The 26,113-nt window shown below is 39.0% G+C and overlaps 1 protein-coding gene across 1 annotated transcript in view; it reads left to right on the top strand.

The window, feature by feature from the left end:
• The window catches only part of SIPA1L1 (signal induced proliferation associated 1 like 1), a 347,884-nt gene that overhangs the window by 68,647 nt on the left and 253,124 nt on the right, over positions 1–26,113 (top strand). Inside the window, exon 3 of the mRNA XM_019640297.1 lies at positions 7,599–7,665. The gene's annotated coding sequence lies outside the window, so the exon portion shown is untranslated. The remainder of the gene's footprint in view (positions 1–7,598; positions 7,666–26,113) is intronic.

Here is a 26,113-nt window from a genome sequence, read left to right as displayed (position 1 = left end):
AAAGATTAACGGGGATCTGTCTGGTTGAGAGAGAATAGTGGCTTGAACCAATGTGGTGACAGTGGAGATGGAGAGGCGTGAAGGATTCAAGATTGTCTTGAAGGAGGTAGAATTTTTAGGTCTTAGCAGAATGGATATGGGGTGTGAAAGAAAGGAACGGAGAATGGATTGTAGTTCTTTGGCTCCAGTAAATGGGAAAATAGAGGTGACTTCAACTGAGATGGAAAAGCCTCAAGATGAAGATAATAAGCCTGTCAAAGGACTTACTTCTCTTATCACCACTGCAGCCTGTTTGCAGCCACTTTATTTGCTTCCTTTTCTCTGTCTATGTAGAATTTTTATGCTTAGAATTTCAGGGCAAGGAAGAAGAAATAGTTTATACAACTTGGGATCAAAGAGCCATTGGTATGTATTGTACTTTTCTGGGAAGAACATTTTTCTTGTGTCTTTATGAGTTGTCAAATCCATTAAAGTTAAGGAGTGGAAGTCTTGCTGTCCCTTGATGAGTGGGTTGTCTCAATAACAGTAAATTTGATTAGCTTGGGAGGATTTATTTTTCAGATACCCATATTGATTTTTACCCCAAATTCATTATCTGGGAGGTTACAATGAAACTCTTTAATGTGTTTTCAGGATTTTCCCTTTTTCGATGTTAACATAATAGACTTTATTTTTGTATTTATTTTTTAGATTTTAAATAGCTTTTAAAGCTGGGCTATTTTCCCTTAACTCTCAAGGTTAATTACTGCTCCTCTTCTGATTATGTAAGCTTAATACAGTAGGATGAAAGTACCAAGTGCCTGTGGGTTAATTTATTCAGTTTACCTTCATTCAGAAATTCCTCAGGATGAGTTCTTGTCTTTTTAATGCTAAATGCTGATTTTCAGCAGCACCTGATTGCTTTTCCTAAAGAAAGTAAAAAGCTTAAGGTGGGGCAAGCCGGCCCTGCAGATTTCCTCTGTTAAATGCCGTCCCTTTTTATCTTGTGAGATTTATTTTGGGGTATGTGCTTCTCGTGCTTATTTATGGGATGATTTTACATTTTTTAACCTTTATCTATTGCAGACAGTTTCAGGCTACCGCGTGATGTTTACATGAGTTTTGAATCACTTTTGCACCATCTTGCACATGTCGTTTTCTTTCTTTTGTTCTGTAGCATTTTCTTTGGCCTGTGGCCTAGGTCTAGATTTTTCCTCTTTGGAAGGAAAAGGTTGACAGGACAGGGAAGACAGAGCTTAACCAAAAAAAAAAAAAAAAAAATTGTTGGGGGGAAGGCCAGGCTTAAAATGATTTCTGATTTAATTTATACTCTATCCCCTGGAAATCCACAAGGGAAAAACCTGTTCCGTTTTAAAGATAGATGAGAAAGCATGAACTGTGACACAGCATCATTAGTGCTGATCATGAGACTTTTCCAGGTGGCGTTAGTTGTTATTAATGACTTTAATAGACTCAGGAGATATTTCCATCAGAAATGTAGTTAGAATGCAACTATTTCTGACTTTTTGAGAAGATGGATAGGACCCATTTTCCAGGACTACCATTTTGCTTTTATTTTCTCTTTATGGAGACCCATCTTTGAGTGCTTTACCAGTTTGAAAACACCCCCAGGTGGTAGAGCGGTATTTAAGCTCCCCGGGATGTCTGGTCTTGCCTTCAAAGAATGTTCTGTCTTAGTATCCCATTATATAAATTCTTTAAAAGCCCTCAACCTTTTGTCACAAACTTCGTTTCATGCTATGTGCTAAGTGGTTCATAATTTCACCATAGTTAGGCTGTGTTTGGAATTTCATGAGTGGATTGCTGGTCTTCTTTCCTTGTCCCCAGATTTCAAAACAAAAGAACAATTAGTAATAAGATTTTACCAGGGCCTTCTGACAGGAGATTTTGTTTAGTGACTGAATTGAGACAGAATTTGTAGCCTGTGGAAGGTGATAGAAACTCTCCCAGAAGGAGTGTTTAAGTTGATTTTACATCGTCAGGTATGGCCCAGATTTATGCCTCTACCCCTCTCCCTGCCTTCTGGAATCTTTTTTTTTTTTTTTAAACATTTTTTACTGGGTAACTGTGTTTTTCCAGGGCCCATCAGCTCCAAGTCAAGTCGTTGTCCGTAAGTCTAGTTGTGGAGGGCACAGCTCAGTTCTCCAGTCACTGTTTTTAATCTAGTTGTGGTGGGCATAGCCCACCATCCCATGCAGGAATCGAACCGGCAACCTTGTTAAGAGCACGCACTCTAACCAACTGAGCCATCCGGCCGCCTTTTTTTGTTTGTTTGTTAAAGTTAATTGGGGTGACAGTTGTTAATAAAGTTACATAGGTTTCAGATGTACAATTCTGTAATACATCATCTATATATCACATTGTGTGCTCACCACCCAGAGGCATATATTTGATCCCTTTTATCCTAATCTACTACCCACCTGCCCCCTTACCCTCTGGTAACCACTAACTATTGTCTGTGTCTATGTGTTTTTGGTTTTACCCCCCTGGCTGTGGGCCCAGACTTGCCCATACCCTAAAAACCATTCTGGAAGTGGTTCAGAGGCACAGAAGGAGCATTACCCTCAGAATCATAACTCCATGTCTGCTGCCTCTCGTTCTTCTGTGTGAGGACTAGTAGAGGACACAGTAGAAAGAAGATTCGAGTCACACCTGGGTTTGCATCTGAGCTCATGCTTATTAGTGGTGTGACCATAGGCAACATGCTTAACCATCTGAGGCCTCAAATCTCAAATGGAAAACAGACTCCACTGATGACCTCCTCAGGGTTTGGTGAGGCCCCATCCTGTATTGTCAAGGGATTTGTGCTTAGCACTTGCAGGTTAAGTGAACTAGGGCTGGATCAGTGCTTTGAAGCCACTGTGTGCTCCTCCCTGATCCCATCTTCCTGCCTCCCTCTGGAGGCCAGCACCATCCCAAACTTTATGTTGAACATTCCCTTGCTTCTTGAAGAGTGTTAGCTGTAAACAATCTATTTTTAGCTTTGCCTGTTTGGGTTCTACAAACGGTATCTTGTTATAAATCATCTCTAATAAGAGTGCTTCGGCACAGCCAGGTGAGTGTAGAACTCTTGGCTCTCTGCTCAGCCTTTGCTGATGGGGGTGGGTATAGGGTTGTGTCTTTTTCTGTGGAATTTGGCTGGAGGAGAGTTGGTTTTATCTAAAACATTTTTGTCTTTCTAGGTTTCCCCCTGGCTGGTCCTTTGGTTAGAGAGAGCAGGCTTTTTCAGATACTGGATCAGTGGCCGGGATTAGCATTATGTGACATGCAGGGGGAATGAATCCATTAAAGAAATAAATTGAGGTTCGTGGGAGCCAGGTTTATTACCTTATAGGGAAGGGAACAGTGAAAACTAGAATGAACCCTGTGGTGTTGGGTTGGAATTTAGGGTATCTGTATGAATTCATGCTTTTCTGTGTACATGGATAGATATAGAAAGAAGAAGAAAGTGTGTGTACATATATGTGTGTGCTGCTATTCACTCAGATGACTTGGGAATAGTGATAACCTAGTTGTAATAAGTACACTCAGGTGTTGGTTTCTAAATACCATTTCTTCCCACTAAGATTATCAGACGAGAAAATCATTTTTTGGGCAACTCTCATAGAATAATTAATTTGGCTAAGAATTATCAATGGACACTAAGAGTATCGGGTGAAAGGCGGTTGAGAAATACAATATTTAGGTAGTCTAAAAGTACCATCTCCCAAAATACTTATGAATTACAAAGGGAAAAAGGGGAGCAATCTGGCAGATACCAGTTCACATCACCAGTCAGGGAAAAGAATTGAAATAGTATACCGCCTGATAGAATACAGTGACAGGAGCTCTTCCGTGGTGTTCCTCCTGAAAATCCATAATGAGTCTAATCATAAGGAATTATAAAACAAGGAGCATTCTACAAAACTGGCCTAGAATCTTCAAAATGGTCAAGGTCATAAAAGTCAAGGAAAATCTAAAGAATTCTAGATTGAAATAGACTAATGAGATATGAAAACTAAGTGCAGTGTGAGACCCTGGATTGGGTCATTTTACTAAAATGGACATTATTGGGATAAGTGGAGAGAGTCACATGTGGTCTGTGGATTAGATCACGGTACCATATCAGTGTTAATTTCTGGATTTTGATGGTCATAATTATTGTCGTTTTGTAGGAGAGTGTCCTTATGTATAGAAATTACTCACTAAACTCGGTATGGGTGATAGGCCATCATGTTGCTGACTCTCAAGGGGTTCAGGGAAATGAAGTTATTTGTGCTAGTCTGGCAACTTTTTTGTGTAGGTTGGTCTGAGATTATTAAGCAAAACCAAACCAAACGCGCTGTTAGTTGCTTTAGTAGCTCAGAGTTGTTTGCTTATCAGACAAATCGTTTGTAAGATTTAAGGGGTTCGCCTCTCTGTGCTGTCTTGTCTTGCAACTGCCCTATCAGTATGGCTCCTTGTTATATCTTGATTTGGCTTTTGGTATGCTGGTTTTAAGTATTTACCATCACCTCATCAATAATTTCCTTGCCCATTCTTTATTTCCCATTACCTATGTTTTGCCTTTGTGACAAACTGCTTCTTTCAATAGGAAACAGTGGTTTATAAAAACATGGCGCTTCACTGTGTTACAGTTAAGTGATAATACTATATTTATTTATTTTTATTATTATTATTTTTTTTTAGCTGAGCCATCCTGCTACCTATTGGCAGCTCAGTGGCTGCTCAGCTCGGGCTGGACTCGAACCGCTGTTGCTCAGAGCTCAAACTCTTGAGCGAGCTCTTAACCAACTGAGCCACTCGGCCGGCCCCAACTATATTTAATTGTAACTTTGTTATGCAGTTTTTTTCTTCTCAGTTCGCTGGTGAGCTGGTTAGGCTTTCTTTCCCTTTTCACCATACTGTGTCTACCTCAGTGCTGAGCATGTTTCAGTAGGGTTTAGTGAAAAGTGTTGGGCTGGTTGATTGCTATCTTAGAATTTAGAGTTTCCAGAAAGTATAATCTGGGTTAGGGGAATTTGATAGACAGAATGGCAGATGTGATGCTGTACCAGTCCATAATCTAGTGAGCTCATGCCTGTGTTTGTGAATGGTTAGCCCCCAAGGCTCTAGGATTAAGCGGTATTAGGACCAAGCTGGTCCTACTCTAAAAATTTGTGGGATTCAGGATGGAGGTAGGGTAGCTGTGGGGAGAAGGTTCGTTGTCAGAGCAGCCTTCTGTCTCTGAGAGCATTACACGGAAGTTGGGTTTGGTAAAACCTGTCTTTTTCCCTCAGTACAGAAAGTCATGGGGTAAAGGCCCTGAATGCCGTGCCCCCCCGCCCCCCCCAAATATCTTTCTTTCTTTGGTGGAACTAAAGTTCACCATAGGGCTGTTCGCCTTAGACAGGTTGGAGGACACACATTTTTTTTTTTTTTTAGCTATTACACTCCTTTTCATATTTCTCAGAAGGATCAAGGAAAAAAAGCTTTCAGAAACCCAAAGTGGTAGTTACATTGCACTTAGTACACACCCACACGTACAGGCTTTTCTTTAGCAGTTTGTTACTTTTTTCTTGCTGCTTATACAGTGTAGGTGGCCTTCTCCGGATTGCTTTCGACAGGAAATTGAGCAACCTTTCTTTTTGGAACAGAATATATATTACTGCTGAGAGAGAAAAAAGTGAAGTGTTTATGTTTTGAAGTTTTATGGTGAGTTTTTAGTTAAAGACCAGTTTAAATCTAGAAAAATGGAGGTAGGGGTTAAATTTCATGATTGTGCACTAATATTTCCGAACCTTCTTAGTTATTGTTGGGCCTTTCTTTTCCTGTAGAAAGAAAGAAAGGCCCGAAGGCCCCAACATTACTTTGCTTCGCAAAGAGGAAATTCACTTTGTTTTGTTCTCTTAGCCAGTGGTAGATATTAAGAAGTCATCTCTGACCAGGTCATCATTTTGCTGGTTGTTGTGTGAGGCTGCCTTCCCCAGTTGCCTTCTTTGTGGAGTGGAGGTGTGATGCGATTTAACAGGCACCTTGAATCTGGAGGGTGTATGAGCCCTACCTTTGGAAAAGCACGTCATTTAGTAAAACTTCCTGATGATTTGGTTACTGCAAAGACCCCCAAGGCTGGATAGGGACCTCCAACTAGAGCCCTGCCTCTGTCACAGATTCCACCTGGATTGCCAGCCCCTCTAGCGCTTTGAGATATGAATACCAGCCTACCCACCGCCCACCACCCACACAGGTGCTTGCTGCCTGGGGTGCTTGTGGTTGAGTTTGAGTTGGGTAGGTGGTTCCTTTATAGCACAGGGGACTCAGGGGAATTAATCAGCCTATAATTAGAACATAAGCCCATATGCAACACCATGGAAACGTTGTCCAGTTGGAATGGAGTAATTCTGGTGGAATCTTTCTAAGTGTGTTCAGAAATCATATCCTTTTGTTTGAGTCTAAAATTTGCATGTTTGTTCATGTACTTAAGTGGATTACTAGTGCAAATCAGCTCTCAGGTATGTCTTATTTATGTAATTAGATAGTTATAGCTCATTAATTATGATGAACACAACAAAGTACAGTAATACCTTGATTTGCGAGCGTAATTCATTCCGGAAACAAACTACTCATATTGCAAGACATCGCTTGTTTACCATGTTAAAAAGTACTTAGTTTGCGAGCATAATTCGTTCCAGAAACAAACTACCTGTATTGCAAGACATCGCTTGTTTACCATGTTAAAATGTACTTGGTTTGCGAGCATAATTCGTTCCAGAAACAAACTACTTGTATTGCAAGACATCACTCGTTCACCACGTTAAAATGTATTAGGAATATTTGCTCATCTTGTGGAACACTCACAATCCAAGGTTTGACTGTATATATTTTGAGTGTTACAGTGTCTTGACCTGTTCTGTGGGTGCAATGTGCAGGCCAATCATGTAAAAACCGCAAGTTTTATTATCTGGGCTATCTGACTCTCAGAATATCCTTTATAAGTTTCTTCTCCCCCGTTTTCTTCTGATGTTTGTACCATTCGATTATGGTAGGGTAGAAAAGACCTGTTGTGGGGTCCTCCGGAGCTCTGTTCAGCTACATTACATAAGATCACAGTGTGGGAACGTGGTAGGCCCTCAGCAAGTCTCATTTTGAGTGCAATTAAAGTAAGTTTTGAAGTACCTTTAAATCTGGCTGAATAAGTGATGGGAGTCCTAATATCCAAGGCGACAGACTGGGAAGAGGAATGTCCCCTTGTCCTTACCAAGAATTGGGGATCACCTTGTTGTGGTGAGGGGAGCTTCTTAAACAGGTTCTTGGGTTTCTCCCCGAGACTTGCTGATTGCATTATGTGGGGTGAGGCTTTGGATCAGTACTCTCTGCCTAGACTGAATAGCCAGGTTTAAGAATTTGTTGTTTAAGTGGGAGTGGCTGTCAGTTGGCTTAAATTTAAATGTGTGCTGAATGGCACATAAAGAGTTTACAAATGAAAGAAGGTTTTAGAGGTAAAGTATAATATTCCACAGTTATGATTTGATTTGTAGCAGTGATCCCTCTCCCCCTTATTCCTATGAGGTGCACTTGTATGTTGTTCAAAGTTTGAAAATAACCTTGTTATACTAAAGTTCATCATTATTTTAACCTAGGTTTTGAGAGAATACCTCAAGTTGGATTCAAAAGCAAGACTTACTACTAACTTTGAAGTGGAAAAAGGTGAGTTGATGGATTAGTCACAAAGTCATGTTGGGGGAAGGGAATGTCACGCAAATGTTCATTCTTAGAAAACCTGCTACTTAATAGCAGAATTTTGATTGAGCAAACATGGCTCCTATATTTTTTTCTCCATTGGCTCTTCTTCCTTCATTGTTTTATTACTGAGGGCAGAAATGGAAACTCGGAAGAGGGGAAACTCCTGTGGTTTTCGTCATCATCTTTGTAGATAAAATAGTCAAGACGTTTTTCTGGCTACTTAATTGAATAATATGAAGGTTTTTATTACATACGTTTCTACTCCATATAGTAAATGCATTTCAAAAAATCTTTTCTGAGTGTTTCTTAAAATTTGATGGGAGTTTATACCTCAGCCCATGTTCTAAATACGAATCTTGTTAACCCTGTTGCATTAGTGTATAATTTGGAATACCAAGTTTATCCTGAAAAAAAGAGAGATGGTTGGACGATCTACTGTTTGATTGCCACTTACCATTGACCTTGGAGTGACTGCCCTTGGTTACTGTTAGGTAGAAACCATGTTCTTTCCTAGGCTTATCTTAATGTTTTAGTGGACATTTCTCAAACATGATTAAACATGTTAATCAGTTGTAAAAGGGTATTCTCACTGAGAAAAATAACAGCTTAATCTGATTAGAAGGGCCCTTCCTACAGGCCAAAAATGCTGTAATATGCTAAACTCTTAAGTTCAGATAAAACAAATGGTTTGGGGTTAAGTAGGTTCCTTCGGTTTTGTTACTTTGTACTTAACCTTCATCTCTCAGCCAGATGCTGAAACAGAAACCTTGGGATTTTTCTTATCTGCTGCTTTGTCAGGAGCAGAAGCCTATGGCCTAAGGAGTCAACTCTTCTGGAGTGGCTGCATCCTGTCAAGGATGGTCAAGGTTATCTGAGCATCTCACCCCCTTCAACCTTTTTGCAGAGCTTAGGAGCACTGCTTTCAAAGTAGCTCGCTATTTCTGACCTTCCTTGAATTTCAGTAAGAGAAATTGGGGAATGATTATCTCTGAAAATGTTTTTAAAATACATTAGGACTCTTTCCTGGTAGCATTTATTTGAGCATTCCCAGCATTGTCGTTCTTTTAATAGAGGTAGAATCCGAGAAAGATTTTTAGATCTCTGTAATTTTTAGCCTTTGGAAGAGCCTACTTTTTTATCAGCAACACAACTGAAATGTAGCATCTTTGGAACCATCAAGAATTGCTTAGTGAGCAAGCAGCCTGCAGGCATGCTCCGTGAAGGTAGTTGCTGCTCAGATACTTCTCAAAAGAAGAAAAACCAATGCATATTATTGAACATGCGCTGGTTTGTACCTCAGTCTTGTAAGGTGTTTTCAAGACCCACCTTTTTTTCTCTTGAGAACCTGCATACTATGGAAATGTGTACCTTCAGTGTAGCCTCTGCATGCCTTATGGTATTTTAAACACTTTAAAATCAATACCAAGTCCCGGTTGATAAACTTGAATATGACAGTTTTGAGCAGACACTTTTAAGTTTTAGGATTATTATGAGGCTAAGCTTGTTAAGCTTTTATTTAGTAGTAGCTACACCTTGTCTTTTAAATTAAGTTGCTTAGTTTAATAGCCTGAACTCCAGGCACTTAAATCACTTCTTTTAATGGTGGTAATATCTTGATGATGCTAGCACCGTATATTTATTAGGTCGGTGGGAGACTCTCCTCTTAGGCATTCATACTTGCTTGGGTCTACTGAGATAACTGAGAAGGGAGGCCATGATTAAACAGTTATACAGACCTGCCAGGGCATGACTTTTCTTAGCCTTCTAAATGTATACTTCTTTCCTAAGCATGCTCTCTCTCTACTTATGGAGAAACTTAAAACAATTCTTTTCTTCTGAAAAAAAAACACAAAAAGACAAAAACAAAAGAAAACCAAAACCTTAAAAAACAACCCACAAAACTTTACATTGTTTTATGTAGCTCTTATATGTATCTTATTAAATCTATCATTCTTTTCCTTTTTATTTATTTTTTGAGTAGCATTGTTCTAGCATAAAAATTAAATTAAGAAAGCATACTTTTTTCTTCTCTTCAAAAAATTTTAAAATTGCTATATTCTTTGTAAATACCTAGCAAGCAACAGAGTGATGTTAATTGATAATCTCTGATTTATGTGCTTTATGCATTAAAAGAGTAGAACGATTTTCTCACGTATTATACTTTTGGTTTGGATTTTCCCTTTTTCATATAGATAGTTATGTACTCATAGGTAGGTGAGATATTGTTTAAAATTTTCTCTTATTTCAGTTTGGTTATTGTATCCCAGGCTTCTGATTTTAATGGGAGAGTCACTGAGGAAATTTTAAAAAGCTCTCCATTCTTTTCTTGAAAATAAAAAAAAGAATAACTCCAGTCACTTTTACTTAGACTGATAGTTTGCTGGTATAATACACAAAAGTAAAGACATACTTTCTGTTGTTTTATGGGAAGTTTCAGCCATTTAGTAAGTGAAAAAAGAAAAGGGATAAAAAAAGCATGTTGGTGCATTCTTCTAGACTTTTCTTGTGTGATATGTGGTGGTAGCAAGAAACATAAAAATCATAATGCCTTCCAATCACCATCCAGGCAATAGAATGACGATAGCAGATTTGGTGGGTAGTTAAAAAATGGACTCTTAGAAAGCATTATCTTGCTGCCTGTCTAGCCTTTGGAACTGTGATCTGACCCTTTCACGTCCACTGACGCGATACACCCTCTTGTCTCCTCATTATACCTAGTTATGGCTTCCTTAAAACATAAGAGAACAGCTGTTCACATCCAGTACAGTTTCCTCTTTAAATAGAGTCCAGTGACAAAGACAATAGATTAAACAATAACAAGACTTTAAATATATTAACTCTAAGAAGAAAATAGCTCAAATGTTGACCTCGAGTTGACTTGTTCGATTCTTTGGGTCAGCCTAAACTGAAGTTTCATGGTGCACTGAGGGTACAAAATGGAGACAACTTTTTAAGAGAAATACTAGATGAAATTTTATGAACTAAATGCCAACTCTAATATGAAAGTATTAAAAACTTCGAGTGGCAAAGGAATGACAGCAGAGTTTTCTTTTTATCTTTGGCCATGGCTAATTTGAATTGAGTTTGGCATGCCTTGAGGTCACCTCAGAATTATTTCATTATGCTTATTTATTATTCAAAGTCTTCTTCTTTGTTCTTAGTAAAGAAAATTATGTGACATGCGTTGCCCTAGCAAACATTTTTACCAGCTTGTAGAACTGTGATACGACCTGTTCACATTTATTAGTGCTATCATACCCTTTTTCTCTTCAATAAGAACAACTTATTCTCACTGAATTCTTCCCTTTATGTTCTTAGGAGAGCTATCCACATTAAACAGAGTTGCCTCTTTTAAACTCATTCTAGTGACAAGTAGAACATTTGGTAATAGAAACTGAATTAAGTCATCTTGGAAGTACGCCTTATTTCTTAGGACATACCTAGTCATTTTTTTGGGGCTCAGGATTTGTATGGATGATTCTTTAAAATGCCGTGTGACCCACTTTCTTGACTGTGTGATTTAAAATTTTATAATAGGAGTGATTTGAATAAAAGTCTAAAGTAGGGAATCAGAGGATAGAGAGGCAAAACATGAACTGTGTGGGTGAATGTCAGGGTGAAGGTCAGCGAATCGTGCAGAGCTCTGCCTCATCCCCTCCTGCCCCTACCTGCCTTAATAAGTTGGGTGGGTGACAGCATTTTTGAGGACCTGGATTTTGGGAGCAGATCATGGGGTAGAGCTAGAGATGAAACTTGGGGGTAGCCTGCATCTGCCAGCTCTTCATGATACACTGATGTTTGTTCAAGGGCTTGGGAAGTGGTGGGGGTTTTATTTTAAAACCTGGACTTCATTTTAATGTTTGTCAATGTCACCAAAGCATATTATATATGTAAAAGGAAGTTGTAAATATCTTCACTGGTATTTGAGTGGCTTTCATCATAACCATGCATGCAAAATTAAGACCATCTGGTGGGTGAAGTCTCATGTGTCGGGAAGTCCACGATGCCATGTTTTGGGGGGTCTTGGTGCTCCTGGGAAGAGGGCTTCATTGTGTCTCTTTCGGAAATGATTTTGAAGTAGGAGAATGTAAAGATGAATAGGCTTTTGAAGAAGGCTACTGCTCACATCTGCACAAAAGATGCCAGGGCCTCCAGTGGGTCGATGGTAAGAAAAACTCGAGAGGTGTTAGGCGTGCAGCCTTTCCACGTGACATCAGCCTCTTCTGAGCGGGGGATGTTTCCGAGCCATTGTTTGTCTCAGCACACGTCTAGCTCTGCGTTCTTCCTATAATGGTTTTCTTAATAAAAATGGACTGATGGGTACTCTGGATGAGCCTTCGGTAGGTTCAATAATAAATGGTGCTGAAGAACTAATGGACTTTGATTTTCATTTCAGGGAGTCTTTTTTTTAAAGTCTGTAACTTAATTCAGTAAATGACCCTTTTCTGCTACCGATTGATGTTTTTTTCCCCCCCCAGGCAATTGGAAAATAAATGGTTTGAGAAATTGACTAGGTAATATATGATAGGTATTGGTCTTTGTGTAGGGATTGGTGGGCATGTTCTAGCCTTAAAGCTTTTGTAGTTACAAGAAGTAAGATATTCTACTTCTATTGCCACTTGTTTCCTCCCTGGATTTTATTAGTGGAAAAGTTAATTCAGCCAATCAGTAAATAACTATTTGACACCTATTATATAGAGAGAGCTTTTTTTGCTTAATGTTGACCAGGATAGAAATACAAAAAATGAAATGCCCCATGTAATCAAGTTGTTTTTCTAGGAGATAAGACATAATTAAAAATTGTTCTAATAAATGACCAAATAGAATAAGGCCTTTAGTGGAAATAACGAGTAAAATACATTGAGGCATCATAAAAGGAGAATTCAATCCATGGAGGTGGCATCATTGGAACTGGGCATTGAACCACCCGCCCACCCGTCCGTCCGTCCACCCACCCGTCCATCCACCCGTCCACCCACTAAAAGAGGAACATTTGTTTCTCCAAGTAACCAAAGTAATTAGTATTTATTGCTTAAAATCTGGATGTTTCTAAAAGGCATCCAGATCAAAGTTAAAAGTCACCCAACTCCCACCAGACCACCCTGTCTCCTCCACCTAGAGATAACTATCCCTGCTAGCATTTTTAGTTTTTATTTATGAGATTTTTCAAACTTACACAAAAGTAGAATAGTACAGTGAGGCCCCATGTACCCATCACCTAGGTTCAACATTTAGACATTTTGTCATTCTTGTTGCATCTGTCTTCTTCCTGCTTTTATTGATTGATTAATTGATTGGAGTTTTAAAGCACAGCCCAGGTATTATGCCATTATATTGTTTAGCCTATAAATACTTAAGGTTAATGATATTGTAATTAATATTTTAAGTCATTATCTGTTAAAAATACTTAACAAAATTAATGATTATTCTTTAATGTTATTCACTAGCCAGTCATGTTCGTATTCAGTTTCCTCCATTGTCTCAAAATTGTCCTTTTACAGTTGGTTTGCATTTGTCTCTTTTAAGTCTTTCTTAATCTGTAACATTTTCTCTTCCCTCCCGTTTTTAATGTAATATATTGTAGAAGAAACTGGGTCATTTGCTCTTTAGGACTGCTAGCATTTTAATAGTTTTCTTTCATTTTTGTTTTTCTGTGTAACCATGTATATATTTTAAAAGCGAAGTTGGGATCATACTGCTACTTATAAGTTACTTTTTTTAATTAATGATATATTGAGGATATTTACTGTTGTACAACTAATTTTTATTTTTTGTTAAATCTTATGGCATTATAGTAATTAAAAATGAGAAAGATACATTTGATTGTATTTAAAGCAAATCTTACATTAATGCTATCTATTACAACAACAACCCCCCCCCCCTTCCTTTCTTTTTCACTCCAGCATCTGTTATGGATGGATATAATATTGGTGATGCGATTCCCTGAATTGAGAATCCATTTTTTCCCCTTGAGGAATGGAGATAGATGGTTGTGTAAAAGACAGCGCGACTGATAGTTCCTTGACAGGGCTGGAAATAGAGTCGGTAAAGGTGCCCTGATTTTCTGGAGAGCCCACTACATGAAGGGACCTTCCCTAGTGTTTCCATAAGCTGACCTTTATTAAAAAGTTAGGTTTACATTCTCACATAAATGTAGGCTACTGGCGGGGAAGGATTCTTAGGGGTTGAGAGGGAGCATGACTGTTTTAATTTAGTGATGTTAACGTAATTTTAACATGTCTATTTTAGGTCCCCTTTCAGTTACTGTCAAGTTTCTAGCCTGAGAAGCAGAATGTGTGCAGGCTCACACCAGTAATAATTAATTATACCAGCTGAAGTGTCATGTGGCCATTTGTCTTTTGTTCATCAAATAAAACCCTAGCTTCATATGTGATCTTGTGGGTGCTCCTGGTAGTTTGTCTTGTTGCATTTGATTAGATTTTAATTTAGCAGTTGTTGCAGAGATATTATCTTTATTTCACCTTATTCCTTAATTCCAAGCACTTAATAACCCTGTGAAGTCCTTGAGAGATGTTTTTTAACATCAAATTTTTAATAGAAGTAATAAATGAGTCTTACAAGGTTTACTCCCCACCTCCCCTTCCTGGTTCCCCTACTTACTCTCCAGAGGCAAACACTTTGATTTGCTACTTATGATATAAAAGTGTTGTATTTTTGTGTTTTAACATTTCACATAATTGGTATATTGAATATCACTACCTTTTTTTTTTTTCATTCAGTGAAGTGTTTTGGAGATTTATCCATGTTAGTTCATATAAATGTAGTTCATCTTTTTAAACTGCTGTTAATGCTACATAGACCAGTCATAGGGCTATAGTATGGTTTTTCTACCGTTTTCCTATTGCTGAACTTCGAGGTTGTTTTCGAAAGCTCCTGAGCACAAATAAGGCTGCGAAGAATGGCCTTGTCCTTGGCTCTGTGCACTTGGCCGTGTGTTTCTCTAGGCAGTTGTCAGGTCATGGGATATTGTAATAGATCCTCCCAAATTGTTTTACCAGAGGGACTCCCATCCGAGAGGACGGGTTCTTTAATTCCACATGTTTATCTAAAGAAATGGGACAGAGTAGGAGGTAATTTTGAAGAACTGCCTTGTTTATAAATAAGTAGACCTCTTGAAGGTCTAATGTTTAGTTTTGAAGTTTTTCTTTAAGACTGGTTTTTATTTTTTTGGACTCTATTTTGCTACCAGATGTGAATTTATTTATGCATAGAGAATTTTGCAATTAAACTATAATGGCCACTGGGTTTTTGTTTATAAAAATAATACCTCGTGTGGAGAATCTGTGCACTGGCGGCGAGGCTGGGCTCGAGGGTTGTCTTAAGTGCTGCTGAGGTTTGGAAGGCCTCTTCGGTTAACTGCTAATCTCTGTTCTAACGGCTAAGGAATGTGTTGTATCTTCAGCATAACACCCACCTCATTATGAGCAGCACAGTCAGAGGGAATCCATAATTAAATGAGAGCTCCTACTGGAGCAGGAATGGGCGCAAGGCCTCCTTTGCTTTCCTTTGGAGGACTTCTTACAGGACATTCTACAGGGTAGAGATGGTGTGTATGCACTCTTTTTCTTCCCTGTGGAGGGTTGTCTGGCATGGCAGGGAAGACAGACACAGCTCTGTGTTTTGCTCTCTTATGAAAAAAAAAAAAAGTAAAAATTGTTTCTGATTGTGCTCAGGAGCTCTAATTTTGGAGGTTGTCAGTCTTCCTACAGTAGTTATCATACATACTCTTTTTAATTTCGAAAGCCCTCTAACCAGAGGCCTCCATGGGGTTCTGAGCCTCCTCCTTTTCATCCATCTAATGGGCCACCCGCCTCCCAGGGTTGCTGGAGCGCCAGCTGCCACTGCTGTCCCTCCTAGGAAGCCAGCGCTCAGCTGCACAGGACCAGAGAGGTCCCTGAGCCCAACCTTCTATAACAGATGAGAAAGCTGAAATGTGAAGTAACATGTCGCGAATCCCTCTTCACTGTGTCTTAACGCCTGAAATAATCTCTGCCACACATCACATCACTTTGTGACTCTGCTTCTTGAGAAACCACAGAGGCAGCTTTTACGCACAACTTTTTCCTGGCATGGAATTCCCCTTTCTTCTCACCACCTGTCAGTTACCTTATCCTCCTTTGAAACACGTTCAAGTTCATTTCCTCAGGAAGGCCTTTTTGGCTAATCCTCCAGGTGGATATTATTTCATATCCTCATTCACTCAAGTATATCTTTCACTGTGGAAATCTGAACTTATTTGTATGTGTCTTGGAAAACCCTTCTCTATCCCCATTATTATTTAAAAGGCACCTATGCCATAAAATGTTGGTTATTTAGGGAAAAAGAACTTCTTCAGAAGAAAACCGTATTTGTTAGTAGTGCAACATTATTTCTGTGTTTTGGAAGAGAAAATTTCAACTGACAGATAATTAAAGCCTCAGTATATACTGTACCATGCTTTTAGCATATTAGCTCCTGCTCACAGACCTTTGTCCTGCTTTTATTCCATAACTACCTTTCAAGCCAGCATGTCAGAGCTAAGGATTATGTTAAATAAATTACAGGGAAACTGTCTGCTGATAATTCATGCATCATTACATGTGGACGAGAATGCTTGCAACCTTTCCCTACCTAGTATTCTCTCATATTTTTTCCATGCTATGAAAAATGGTAAACAAACTAAAAATACCAAGTAGCAGTATACACTCTTAAAAATAACTTGCAGCAGAAATTATATGTGGACTAGCTAGTTCATAAAAGATCCCATGAAAGCCAAGTTAGAAGCTTTTATAATTCTTTTTTTTAAAAATTCAATTTATTGGCGTGACGTTGGTTAATAATATGGTGTAGGTTTTTCAAATATATAATTCTAAACATGAATGAATGCACAATTAAATGAATGCTTCACTGTATAGCATATACATTTTAATATAATTTCAATGTAGAGTTGAACAGAGAACTGCGTATATGGCATCCGTTTATAATCAAATATTGTTTTGGTTTGTGTGGCAGGCCACTCTGGGACCAGGGAGGAAGTATTCCAGCTAGCGTCTTCCCCAATGCACACAGAGAAATCACATATCGGTGTGTTTGTATGAAAGGACTGCAAGGTCTTATATTTGGGTGTGACCTGGAAGGAGCCTTAGCTGTCATCTGTTCATTTTATAGATGAAAAACAGGTATTCACAGAGATCAAAAGAGTTGCCCAAGGTTATATTGCTTTATGGTGTTGATGCTGAGGCACAGAGCTCCGAGCCTGTGGACATGGGACAGCACTGTGGATGCTTTGGGGAGAAACGGGGTAGCATTTCTTTACTCATTCAGGGACCTCAAAGTATTTCTTAAGTTCTTTATCTTTCGTATTTTGAATATTTTAAAAATGAGGTTATCGATGGGGTTTGAGGCTAGAATTTTTTCTTTGGACATTCTTTAACATGCTGCCCACAAGTTATTTTAAATTTTTCCCGAGAAGACATCGTAGAAAAGCAAACTTTGTCTAAGTTGGACTTTTATCACTTTCTGATATTGCCAAATAATTTGTTTTGAAAAGCGTTGTAATGGCCATTGTAGAAAATACTTTTGAAAACACAAGGTAATTTTACAGTTTCACCTTTTCAAGTGTTGCTTTTAAGTTAATTCTGCATAACTTCTGCGTAAGACCTGGATCTGATTTATCTTTATATTCCCTGCAGCTCCGAGCACAGAGCAAAATGTTTAGGAAGTTCAGTTGGAGGGTAGTTTATCTAAAATGCCTCTCTTTATTTTCCTACCCAAACCCTCAGTGAGAATGACCTCACTCTTCTTGGCCCCTTGCTTTTCTCTTCTATGTCATTGTGATCTAAGAATTGAAGGGAACCCCGAGAAAAATTGTTTGGATATTTGCAGTACAAAATTTCTTACTGATCAAAAATTGGATCACTGGGCCAGAACATAATTTCAGCTCTCATTTGTCCAAGTCTTACCACGCGGCAAATATTCTCCAGGTTCTTTGAGTACAGAATCTATGTGGCCCCTATCCTTAAAGACCTAAAATCTAGTAGTTGAGGCAGGTATGTACTTAGGTACAATAATGGAAGTATTAGAAGTGTTGAAGCAATGCACGCACCCTTGATGTTTCCCCTTAGCAATGTATAGAAGGATATGAATACCATGGATGGTGTAAGTTCAATTACAAAGTAATTAGGTTTTTAAAAAATTCCATTTTATGTTTTACATAGCTAATACATGCCCGTAGAGTGAAATCCAAGTGGTTATATGTTAAAACTCAATTGCATAGATTTTTATTCAGGTTTCACCCATTTTTCTGCTATTGTTCTTTACTTTTCTGGGATCCAATCCAGAAATGTCATACTGCATTTAGTATGTATGCTTTTTAGAATTTATTTTTACACAAATGGTACATACTGTGCTAGGCTTTCATTCTGTTTCATTCTAGCTTATGGTTGTATTTTACTCTCCAATTTCTTAATGATGGACTTGAATTGTTTTCGATCTTTTGATATTATTAACAGCCACTGTGACTGTCCTTGAGCTTGCAACTGGGCAGGTTTACACAGAGGAATTTCCGGGTTAAAGAATATGTATCTGTATAGCGTTGATAAATATTGCTAAACTGCCCTCCATAGACACTGTACAAATTTACACTCCCATCAGCAATGTATGCCTTTCTCTTCCCCCACTCCAGTAGGGTGTGATTAAGCCTTTTGATCCTTGCCAATTTTATAGCTAAAAAAGCAATTTTATTGCTGTTTTCCTGTGTGTTTCTCTTGTCATAAATGAGGTTGAACACATTGTTATGTGTTTAAAAGCAGCTTTTCTTTCTGTAAGTTGACTCGTGATCCTTTGCCCATTTATCTAGTGAGATAAGCTCGTTAAATAAAAAAGGAAGTTAGCTCTTTGTGATAAGAGTTGCTGATTTTTTTTCCCATTGGGTTTATATTTTATCATTTATGGCAGTTTTTGCCAGGTATAAATTTATTAATTTTGTATAATCAAATTTTATGAATCTTTTATTTTATGGGTTTTGGATTTTTATGTCCTACTTAAAACAATCTTATGCTGTCCAAGAGTATGAAAAATTTCTCCTGCTTTCTTTTGATACTTTGGAGGTTTCTTATTTTTAATGGTTAAATTTTTGGATTAATTTGGGTTCTTAAATTTTTTTTTGGTGTGAGTTGGTATCCCACTCTTTTTCCATGTGGCTGCGTAGTTGTGCCTGTACCATTTGTTGAGTAATTTATCTTTTCTGCACTGCACTGATCTTAAATGTCACAATTTATCCTTCATCTCTATATCTTCGAAATATTTTAAGAATTTTTATTTTATCCTTTGATTTGATGGTCTATTCATGAACCAATTCACACTTGTTAAATTAGTATGTATTTATAACACATTTTGCTGTCTGGCAAATATTAAGGCTATCCTCCTTTATTACCCTCTTTTTCATAATTACTCTCATTATGCTTGCTCATTTATTTTCCCTTCTGAACTTTAGACTTAGATTCTGAATTTCCAAAAGAATATTCTGTTAATCTTAACAGGGAATTGTGATAAATTTACATATTAATTTAGATCTTTTGAAAGCACTGATCCTCTAGGAATTTGTTTTGTATAGTTCAAATATTTCTTCTGCTTTAAAAAAAATATTAAAAAATTCATTACTGATAATATGAAGAGCAGTTACACATAATCTTACCTCCCTATCACAACACACTTTACTGTTTCAGATATTTCTTTCCATTTTCCCTACACTATTGGTGACGCCGAGTCATGTTTTACGGTCTTTATTTTATTACTTTATATTCTGTAATTAGCACAGTGCCATGCATATCGTAGGTAAGTGTTTAAAGAATTCATCCGAACTGCTGTGGGATCCTCGCTGGAAAGTAATTCGGAAGTACCTACTGAAATTCAACACGTATACATGCATATAGCATTACCCAGTTGCATTACTCAGCATCTACCCGAAGGAAAACGAGTGTATCTTAAGGCATAGACTCCACGGGCGATGGCAGGTACTGCTTTTTACAGCACTTCCATCACCCTCATCATCTCCTCTCCTTTTCACCATTTAATTCTGTTGCAGATGTGCAGTCTTGTAGAAGCGGTGCATAGCCCATGCTGACTGAGCACTTTTAATTTGACTCTTCACCTTACCTTTTAGTTCAAAACAAAACAAAACAAAACCTCTTCAACATAGTAATTCTTTAGATAAACATGTCAGAATCAGCTAAATATTCTTTTTCCTTTCAGACTTCTTAATCATCACCCACTTCTTGCCCCAGTTCTGATTATACCCCCTCCCCCTGCTGAAAACCCCCATCCTGAGCCTGCTCCTGACGGCAGTGTCTTGGATGAACCCGGTTGAGTGCGTTGGGGATGGAAACACCCTCAGTCCCCTGTGGTCCTCCTCCTGTTCTCACTCCTGCCCTGTCAGCGTGATGAATCCTATGCTTCACAAAGATGCGAGCAACTTCACCCACGGCAGCACCCTTTTACCTGCTCCTCATTCCTTTGGGGAGTCCAGCCTCTTCATCCCTATCCTGGATCTCAAATCTACCCCATACCTTTGAAATCTTTATTTCTATCTCAGGAGATTCCTTCATTCGGCAAACATTTTTGCTCACTGTGGTGGGGGAACGCGATTGCTTTCAAACGGCATAGACTTGAACCAAGATTGCATCAGCAAACAAAAGTGTTTTGTACAGAGTCCTAGAAAAAAGGCTCCTTCATTGTCTCAGCATTAGGTTGAAGGGAGAAAGAGAGGACCATCTGGTAACCTGGGAATGGAAGCAGGGAGGTAGAATTGGAGTGTTTAAACCACTAAGCAACTATTGAATTGGTGCCTGGGGTTTGAGTCATGCTCTCTTGTGCTTCAGTCTGCAGCATGCGTGCCTCCCTTTTGGATCAGTTGGAAATCCGTGGGCTGGTTACTATGGGAATTGATGGGTGCTGCTGGCAGTGGGAGAAGGAAAGTTCTTGGAATTGATCCAGAAATCCTAGGAGAGCGGGCTTTTATTATTATTTTTTTAAACTCCTCTGGTTTCCCTGCTTACTGTTCTTTGACTTGAGCAGCTAACTTGATTTTAGCTTGGCGAAAGCATTTCCAAACACGCACCTCTGGTGTCCCAAGGAGAGGTGGAGTGGTCCTCTCCCGAGCAGACTTGTCAGAGAAGAGGGGAACATAAGGGATCACTAGCTTGCCCGATGTATTTCTGGTTTAGCAATTGGCTCCTCAGGCTTCAGTGAACTCAGAATTAAATTCAACCTTCTTTTTACACTGTCAAAGAATGTGCTACAGACAAGGAGAGAGGGAAGTCAATATTTAATTTCAGAATCACAACCTTTCCCTCTTCGTCACTGCCACCACCCCTCACATAAAAAGGGGTGGGGGCAGCATTCGGATCCTGTTATAGGTTTGTTGATCCTGAAACGTTGGAGATAAAAAACAGATGTTTTAATGAGGTGCTATTCACATTGGAAAATAGGAAGTTCAAAATATATTCCGTAAGTCAACTTTCATTAATATGATTTATCAATAACTTTAAAAAGCTCTACCATATACTATATGCTAGTTTATTTTTATAACTACTCATGAATATGGAATGTAAAGCACTGATTTATTTTCCTAAGAAAAGTATTTGGCTTGAGGAGAGAAGAGGATTAAAGTATTGTGGACATTATAAAGTTCGACAGGACAGAAAGAGTTTTTCCCCTGACATTTTTGTTTTTTGTTCACTGTTTTCTGTTGTTTCTGATTCTTTTACCACTAATGAAAACCTTATTCTGGGAAAACTTTTCCTTTTGATTTTGAGAGATTTTGTTGCGTTCCTTCCCTCGATGTAAGACAGCTGTCTAGATCTAGTCAAACCTTGACTGTGGGGTCTTAGGGGTGATGAGTCACTTGGCACAACCGCCATGCAATGTTGAATCACCTCGTGATTTGGATAATTTATTTCTGGAAGCTTTAACGCTCCCTTTTGATTCGTTTAAGTCCTGTTTTGTGGCAGGAAGGAGGGACTGGAAAGAAAGGCTGTCACCACAGCCCTTGCCCCCTTCGAGCTTCTGAGCAGGGAGGTAAGATGATGCAAACAACGTACAGTGGGAAGTTGTATTAGAGATGAATTTGGTGAAGTGTGGTGGTAGCTCCAAAGGTAAGGAACCTTCCCTGGGGGAAAACTACAGAAGCCATCATAGAGCAGGTAGCAACTGAGTGCCTGGGGATGTACCCCACCTCTAGTCCTGCGATAAATCGCGGCTATTATTATTTTAATAGATCAAGAAGCATTTCAACAGGTGTTTTCCTTTGTTTCTCAGCCTCAGGATCTCTCAGTGCTCTGATTTTTATGTGTGTGCTTTGGTATGTATCTATGCAGCACTTCAAACCTAAAAATACTTTTTTCTCGTTTATTTATTCATCACAGGGCCTGCAGACTGTCTGCAAGGCAGTCTTGGCTTGGGCTGTAAACATGCCATTGGATGGGGAGCCTCTGATGGAGGAGAGAGGTCATACCATGACAGAGGGGAGCACAGGGCAAGGCGCCGTGGGAGCTCAGAGAGAGGAAGGGTCGTTAATCCGGAGGATGTGATATGGGGGTGTAGGGGCCCAGGCATGGGAATCAGAGCTCTGCACTGGTCCTTTACATGTGTTATTCTGCTGTGAAATAAATGCAGCTCCTCCCAGTTGACCAGTGAGAAAGCTGAGGCTCTTGGTATTTCAGTGCCTTTTCCAAGGTCAGTTCAAGGTCAGACCATCTATAGTTGTTAGCATTGAGATTTTAACCCATGGCAGCAAACGTTGCTCAGAACCCTCTAAACTTTGCAGAGTGTTATATGGCCCCTGTGTTGTTCCGATTGAGGTTAGCAAGGCAGGTACTTTGCTCAAGGCCTAACGTGGTACGTGGAAGAGTTGAGATTTGAATGATGTTTGTTTCTAAAGTGTAGGCTCTTTCCACATAGAGAGCCCACCCTGTGGACATTCAGCAGAGGGGCCACTAACAAAGACTCAAAAAGGTGGCCCTTAAATTAAGCTTAGTAGGGTGGATGTAATTTAGAATTAGAGAGAGATATCAGTGGGAACTTCAGGCGGGTGGAATATATGAGAAAAAGGCATGGAAAAAAGTAAAGCGAAGGATGTGTTCAGGTAAGAGAGAATAGTTCAGTTTGTCTGCAGTGATGGCTTCCGTGAAGGGATATAGAGGGAAATGAATTGAAAAAATTAGGCTGAAACTGACTTATCTAGGACTTGGAACATCCACTTAAAGAATTTGGATCCTTTTTACACAGGTAGTAATGAGAAGCCATTGATGCTTTGGGGACAGGTAAAGGTGGCTGATAGGATTTCTTTTTCATAGTGAATTTGATTTGTATCTTTATCTATGTCATTGAATGGAATTGAAATTTTTCCTAAATTCTTTAGAAGGTAGGGCTAAAGAAAGTTAAGATTCACTAGGAAAAAAACGTAAGGCTTTCTGTCTAGGAAAGATCATGAAACCAGTTGTTTCTTTTATGGACTATAATTCTGACTGTATAAATTTTCAGAATTTTCTTAGCTTGGTGAGTTTATGGCTGTGAGACAACTGGAAACATGGTATTCTCATAAATCTATTTGAATAGTGGTATTTCTGTGACTTATTTTACATACACAGCCATTAAATCTGCCACAGATGGAGGTTATTTATGGATCTGAAACAGATCCAAAGCCTTGCGTAGGGAGTCTTTCTCATGGGGCATGAGGCTGGCCAAAGCATTTGGATGGGACCCCTGAATGGCCTTCTCTGGGCTGGCTTCCCTAGTCCCTGAGAAAGAGCCAGCTCCAGCCAGATCTCTGGTGGCCGCTAGCCTTGTATTATTGCCCAGAAGTTCCCAAAGGGCTCTGGTTGAACCTTTAGCCATTTAGATTATTTATAAAAGTGCATCCATTATACTGCTATTTGGAGAGGATTATACTTTCATCCTTTTTTAATAAAAATTTTCTCCTTAGTAGCAATGAAAGGAGAAAATTTGTTCAAAGCTAGTTAGGAGTGAGTGTGAAGCGCAGTTTTTCATTGAGCCTGGAGGTGGTGGCACAGAAGGATATGGTCTGTAATAGTCCTGCGGTTAGGTACCAAGTTTGTCTTGTTTATCATTGTCTGTCCATGGCTGAGTATAGTGCAGGGGATACAGTAAGTCCTAAGGAAATGCTTGTTCAGTGACTGTTGGGTGAATCTTGGGTGGTTGTGCCTTTGGAGCAGCTATTGCAGTTGATGGGAAAACTGCTTAAGTTTTTACTTAAGACTCCTTTCTCCTGGTGCTATAGGTTTTGTTAGTGTTACAGATTTTAAAATGCTGTTTTGATGTGTTGCTTCAAAATTTGAACAACTTAAAATTCTTTTTAGATAAAATCACCAAACAGAACAGAAGTAACTGAAACTCTAAAATCTTGCAGGCTAATTTAAAAAATGCAGAACGTGTAGTACTGGCATTTTCTTCCATTCTCTTCAGAAAGGGTCACTACCCTACATTAAGACACCTCCCTCTGGCCACGATTTCACTTATTTGACTCAAAGCCCAGAGGATAGATGGAAGTGCAAGAAGGTTTGCACGTGCGTGGAACAATAATGAGATTTACTTTGCCCCCAGCAAAATAATTGGAACTTATTTTGGTAATTCTAGTAATTAATTATGAAAAAATGTTACTTTGTTAACATTTAATAAAGAAAAAGTTAATAAATGTGTATTAATAATAAATATGATTTGTTTTTCTGATAGAGTGATAATAGCAAAATATGAGGAAAAGGTCATTATTTGAAGATGTGATCTTCCCAGTAGAGCTTTACGTTTTTCTTCAATATAATGTCACATCATAATATGGCATGTTGCACGTTGAGGTCTAATTATTAGAATATCCTTCGGAAGCTTCTGGGCACCATTCACCTGGGAGCCATTTACAGTAGTAGGTGGAGATTAATTTTGTGCTTCTAGCTCTTGAGTTAAAAAATCCTGAGATTTTATTTTTATCTTATAAGAAGAAATTTCACAGCGTCATTCTGTCTCTGAAAATATTTAGCCTTTTGTCATTTCCATCTTATACTTTTGCAGCCCAATATCTAGTGTGAACGCAGGTAATTAATGCATTATACATGAGACCTTAGTGGTATTCTGGGTACTATCTGTTGTTTTAATATTTTTCTAGAATGAAATAATCTTCTAGGCCAATCACTATCTCAGTTTTGAAAATTGGTCAAATTTAATTACTGGTGCAGAATTTTACCTGTTTATACTTGTTGTGGTGCCTTGTAATCCCTCTGAAGAAGCAAAAATGAAATTTGTTTTCAAATGGAAGCCACTTCTCAAGTTAAAGCAGAAGATATTGCTGATATTTGATGTACTCAAGATGGTTTACATGGAGAACCCTTGGAAAGCCATCAGATATGCTTATAGGAGCCATCCCTTGGCACTCTCTGCTGTGACTGCTTTTCTTGATGGTTACAGGCTTGCTATGCTGAGCAGGTTAAGCAGAAGCATTTCTTCTATGTGGAATGTAGACTTTGAAGACCAAATTGAACTGATGATATTAAATGGCATATGCATGTATCTGTAGCCATGGTCCCAACAGCCATTTTCTTAGCGCGAAAAGAAGTCAAGAGGGACAGATTCTATTCAGTGGTGCTGTACTCACCCCGCCGAGGCCCGCTCTCCTCCTCCTGCTGCTGGAAAGCACTTGTACGTGGACCCCACTCCCTACCAGCTCTGTGGAGTCCATCCCTTGGCACCTGCCGAGGTGGAAGGGAGATAAAGAGCCTAGAGTTACACTTTTTATCTCTTGGACCCACAGGGGATAAATAACATGTGAAATCCAGACAGCATTGGACATGTTTTTCTTTGCTTATCAGCTTCTGTCCAGGCAATCCTATTATAGTCATTAAAACAAAACAGAACGAGACATTTTTAAAGGTTAAGTGTCACTGGTGTGAGAACATTCCTTTTTTTGTTTGTGTGTTCGGATACTCTGAATCGGGGGTCTAGTTTCTGTGTATGCTTAGCAGGCGCATTAGGGAGAGAGCCAGGCAATTCATGTCTCTGAAAGTAATATCCACGGCCACCTCTTAGGTGCCCAGGGCCTTGACAAATAGTGTGGGGCTACCGCCCTTCCCAGGGTGCTGGGACACAAAGAATGACTTCATTCACTTCAATGGGACCAGTATAAATTCTCAGCCAAATTGACATTCATTCTGAAAAAAGGAGAAGTATGCCATTCTGTACTTTTCCTTGGGGCTATAGGACAATGTTTCGAAATCAGAGCAACATCAGGAAACAGAAGTTTAAAAAATCCCCACATGGTCCTGATTCGTGGTTCTTACACGAGGAGATGAATATGCATCAGGCTTTTTAGTGCCTGAGACTGTTTCCCATCCGCAGTTCCCAGGTCGGC

This window comes from Hipposideros armiger, unplaced genomic scaffold, assembly GCF_001890085.2.
Source record: "Hipposideros armiger isolate ML-2016 unplaced genomic scaffold, ASM189008v1 scaffold_49, whole genome shotgun sequence".
NCBI lineage: Eukaryota > Metazoa > Chordata > Mammalia > Chiroptera > Hipposideridae > Hipposideros > Hipposideros armiger.
Note: the sequence above shows the minus strand (reverse complement) of the source record. Positions and strands in the feature narration are given on the sequence as shown.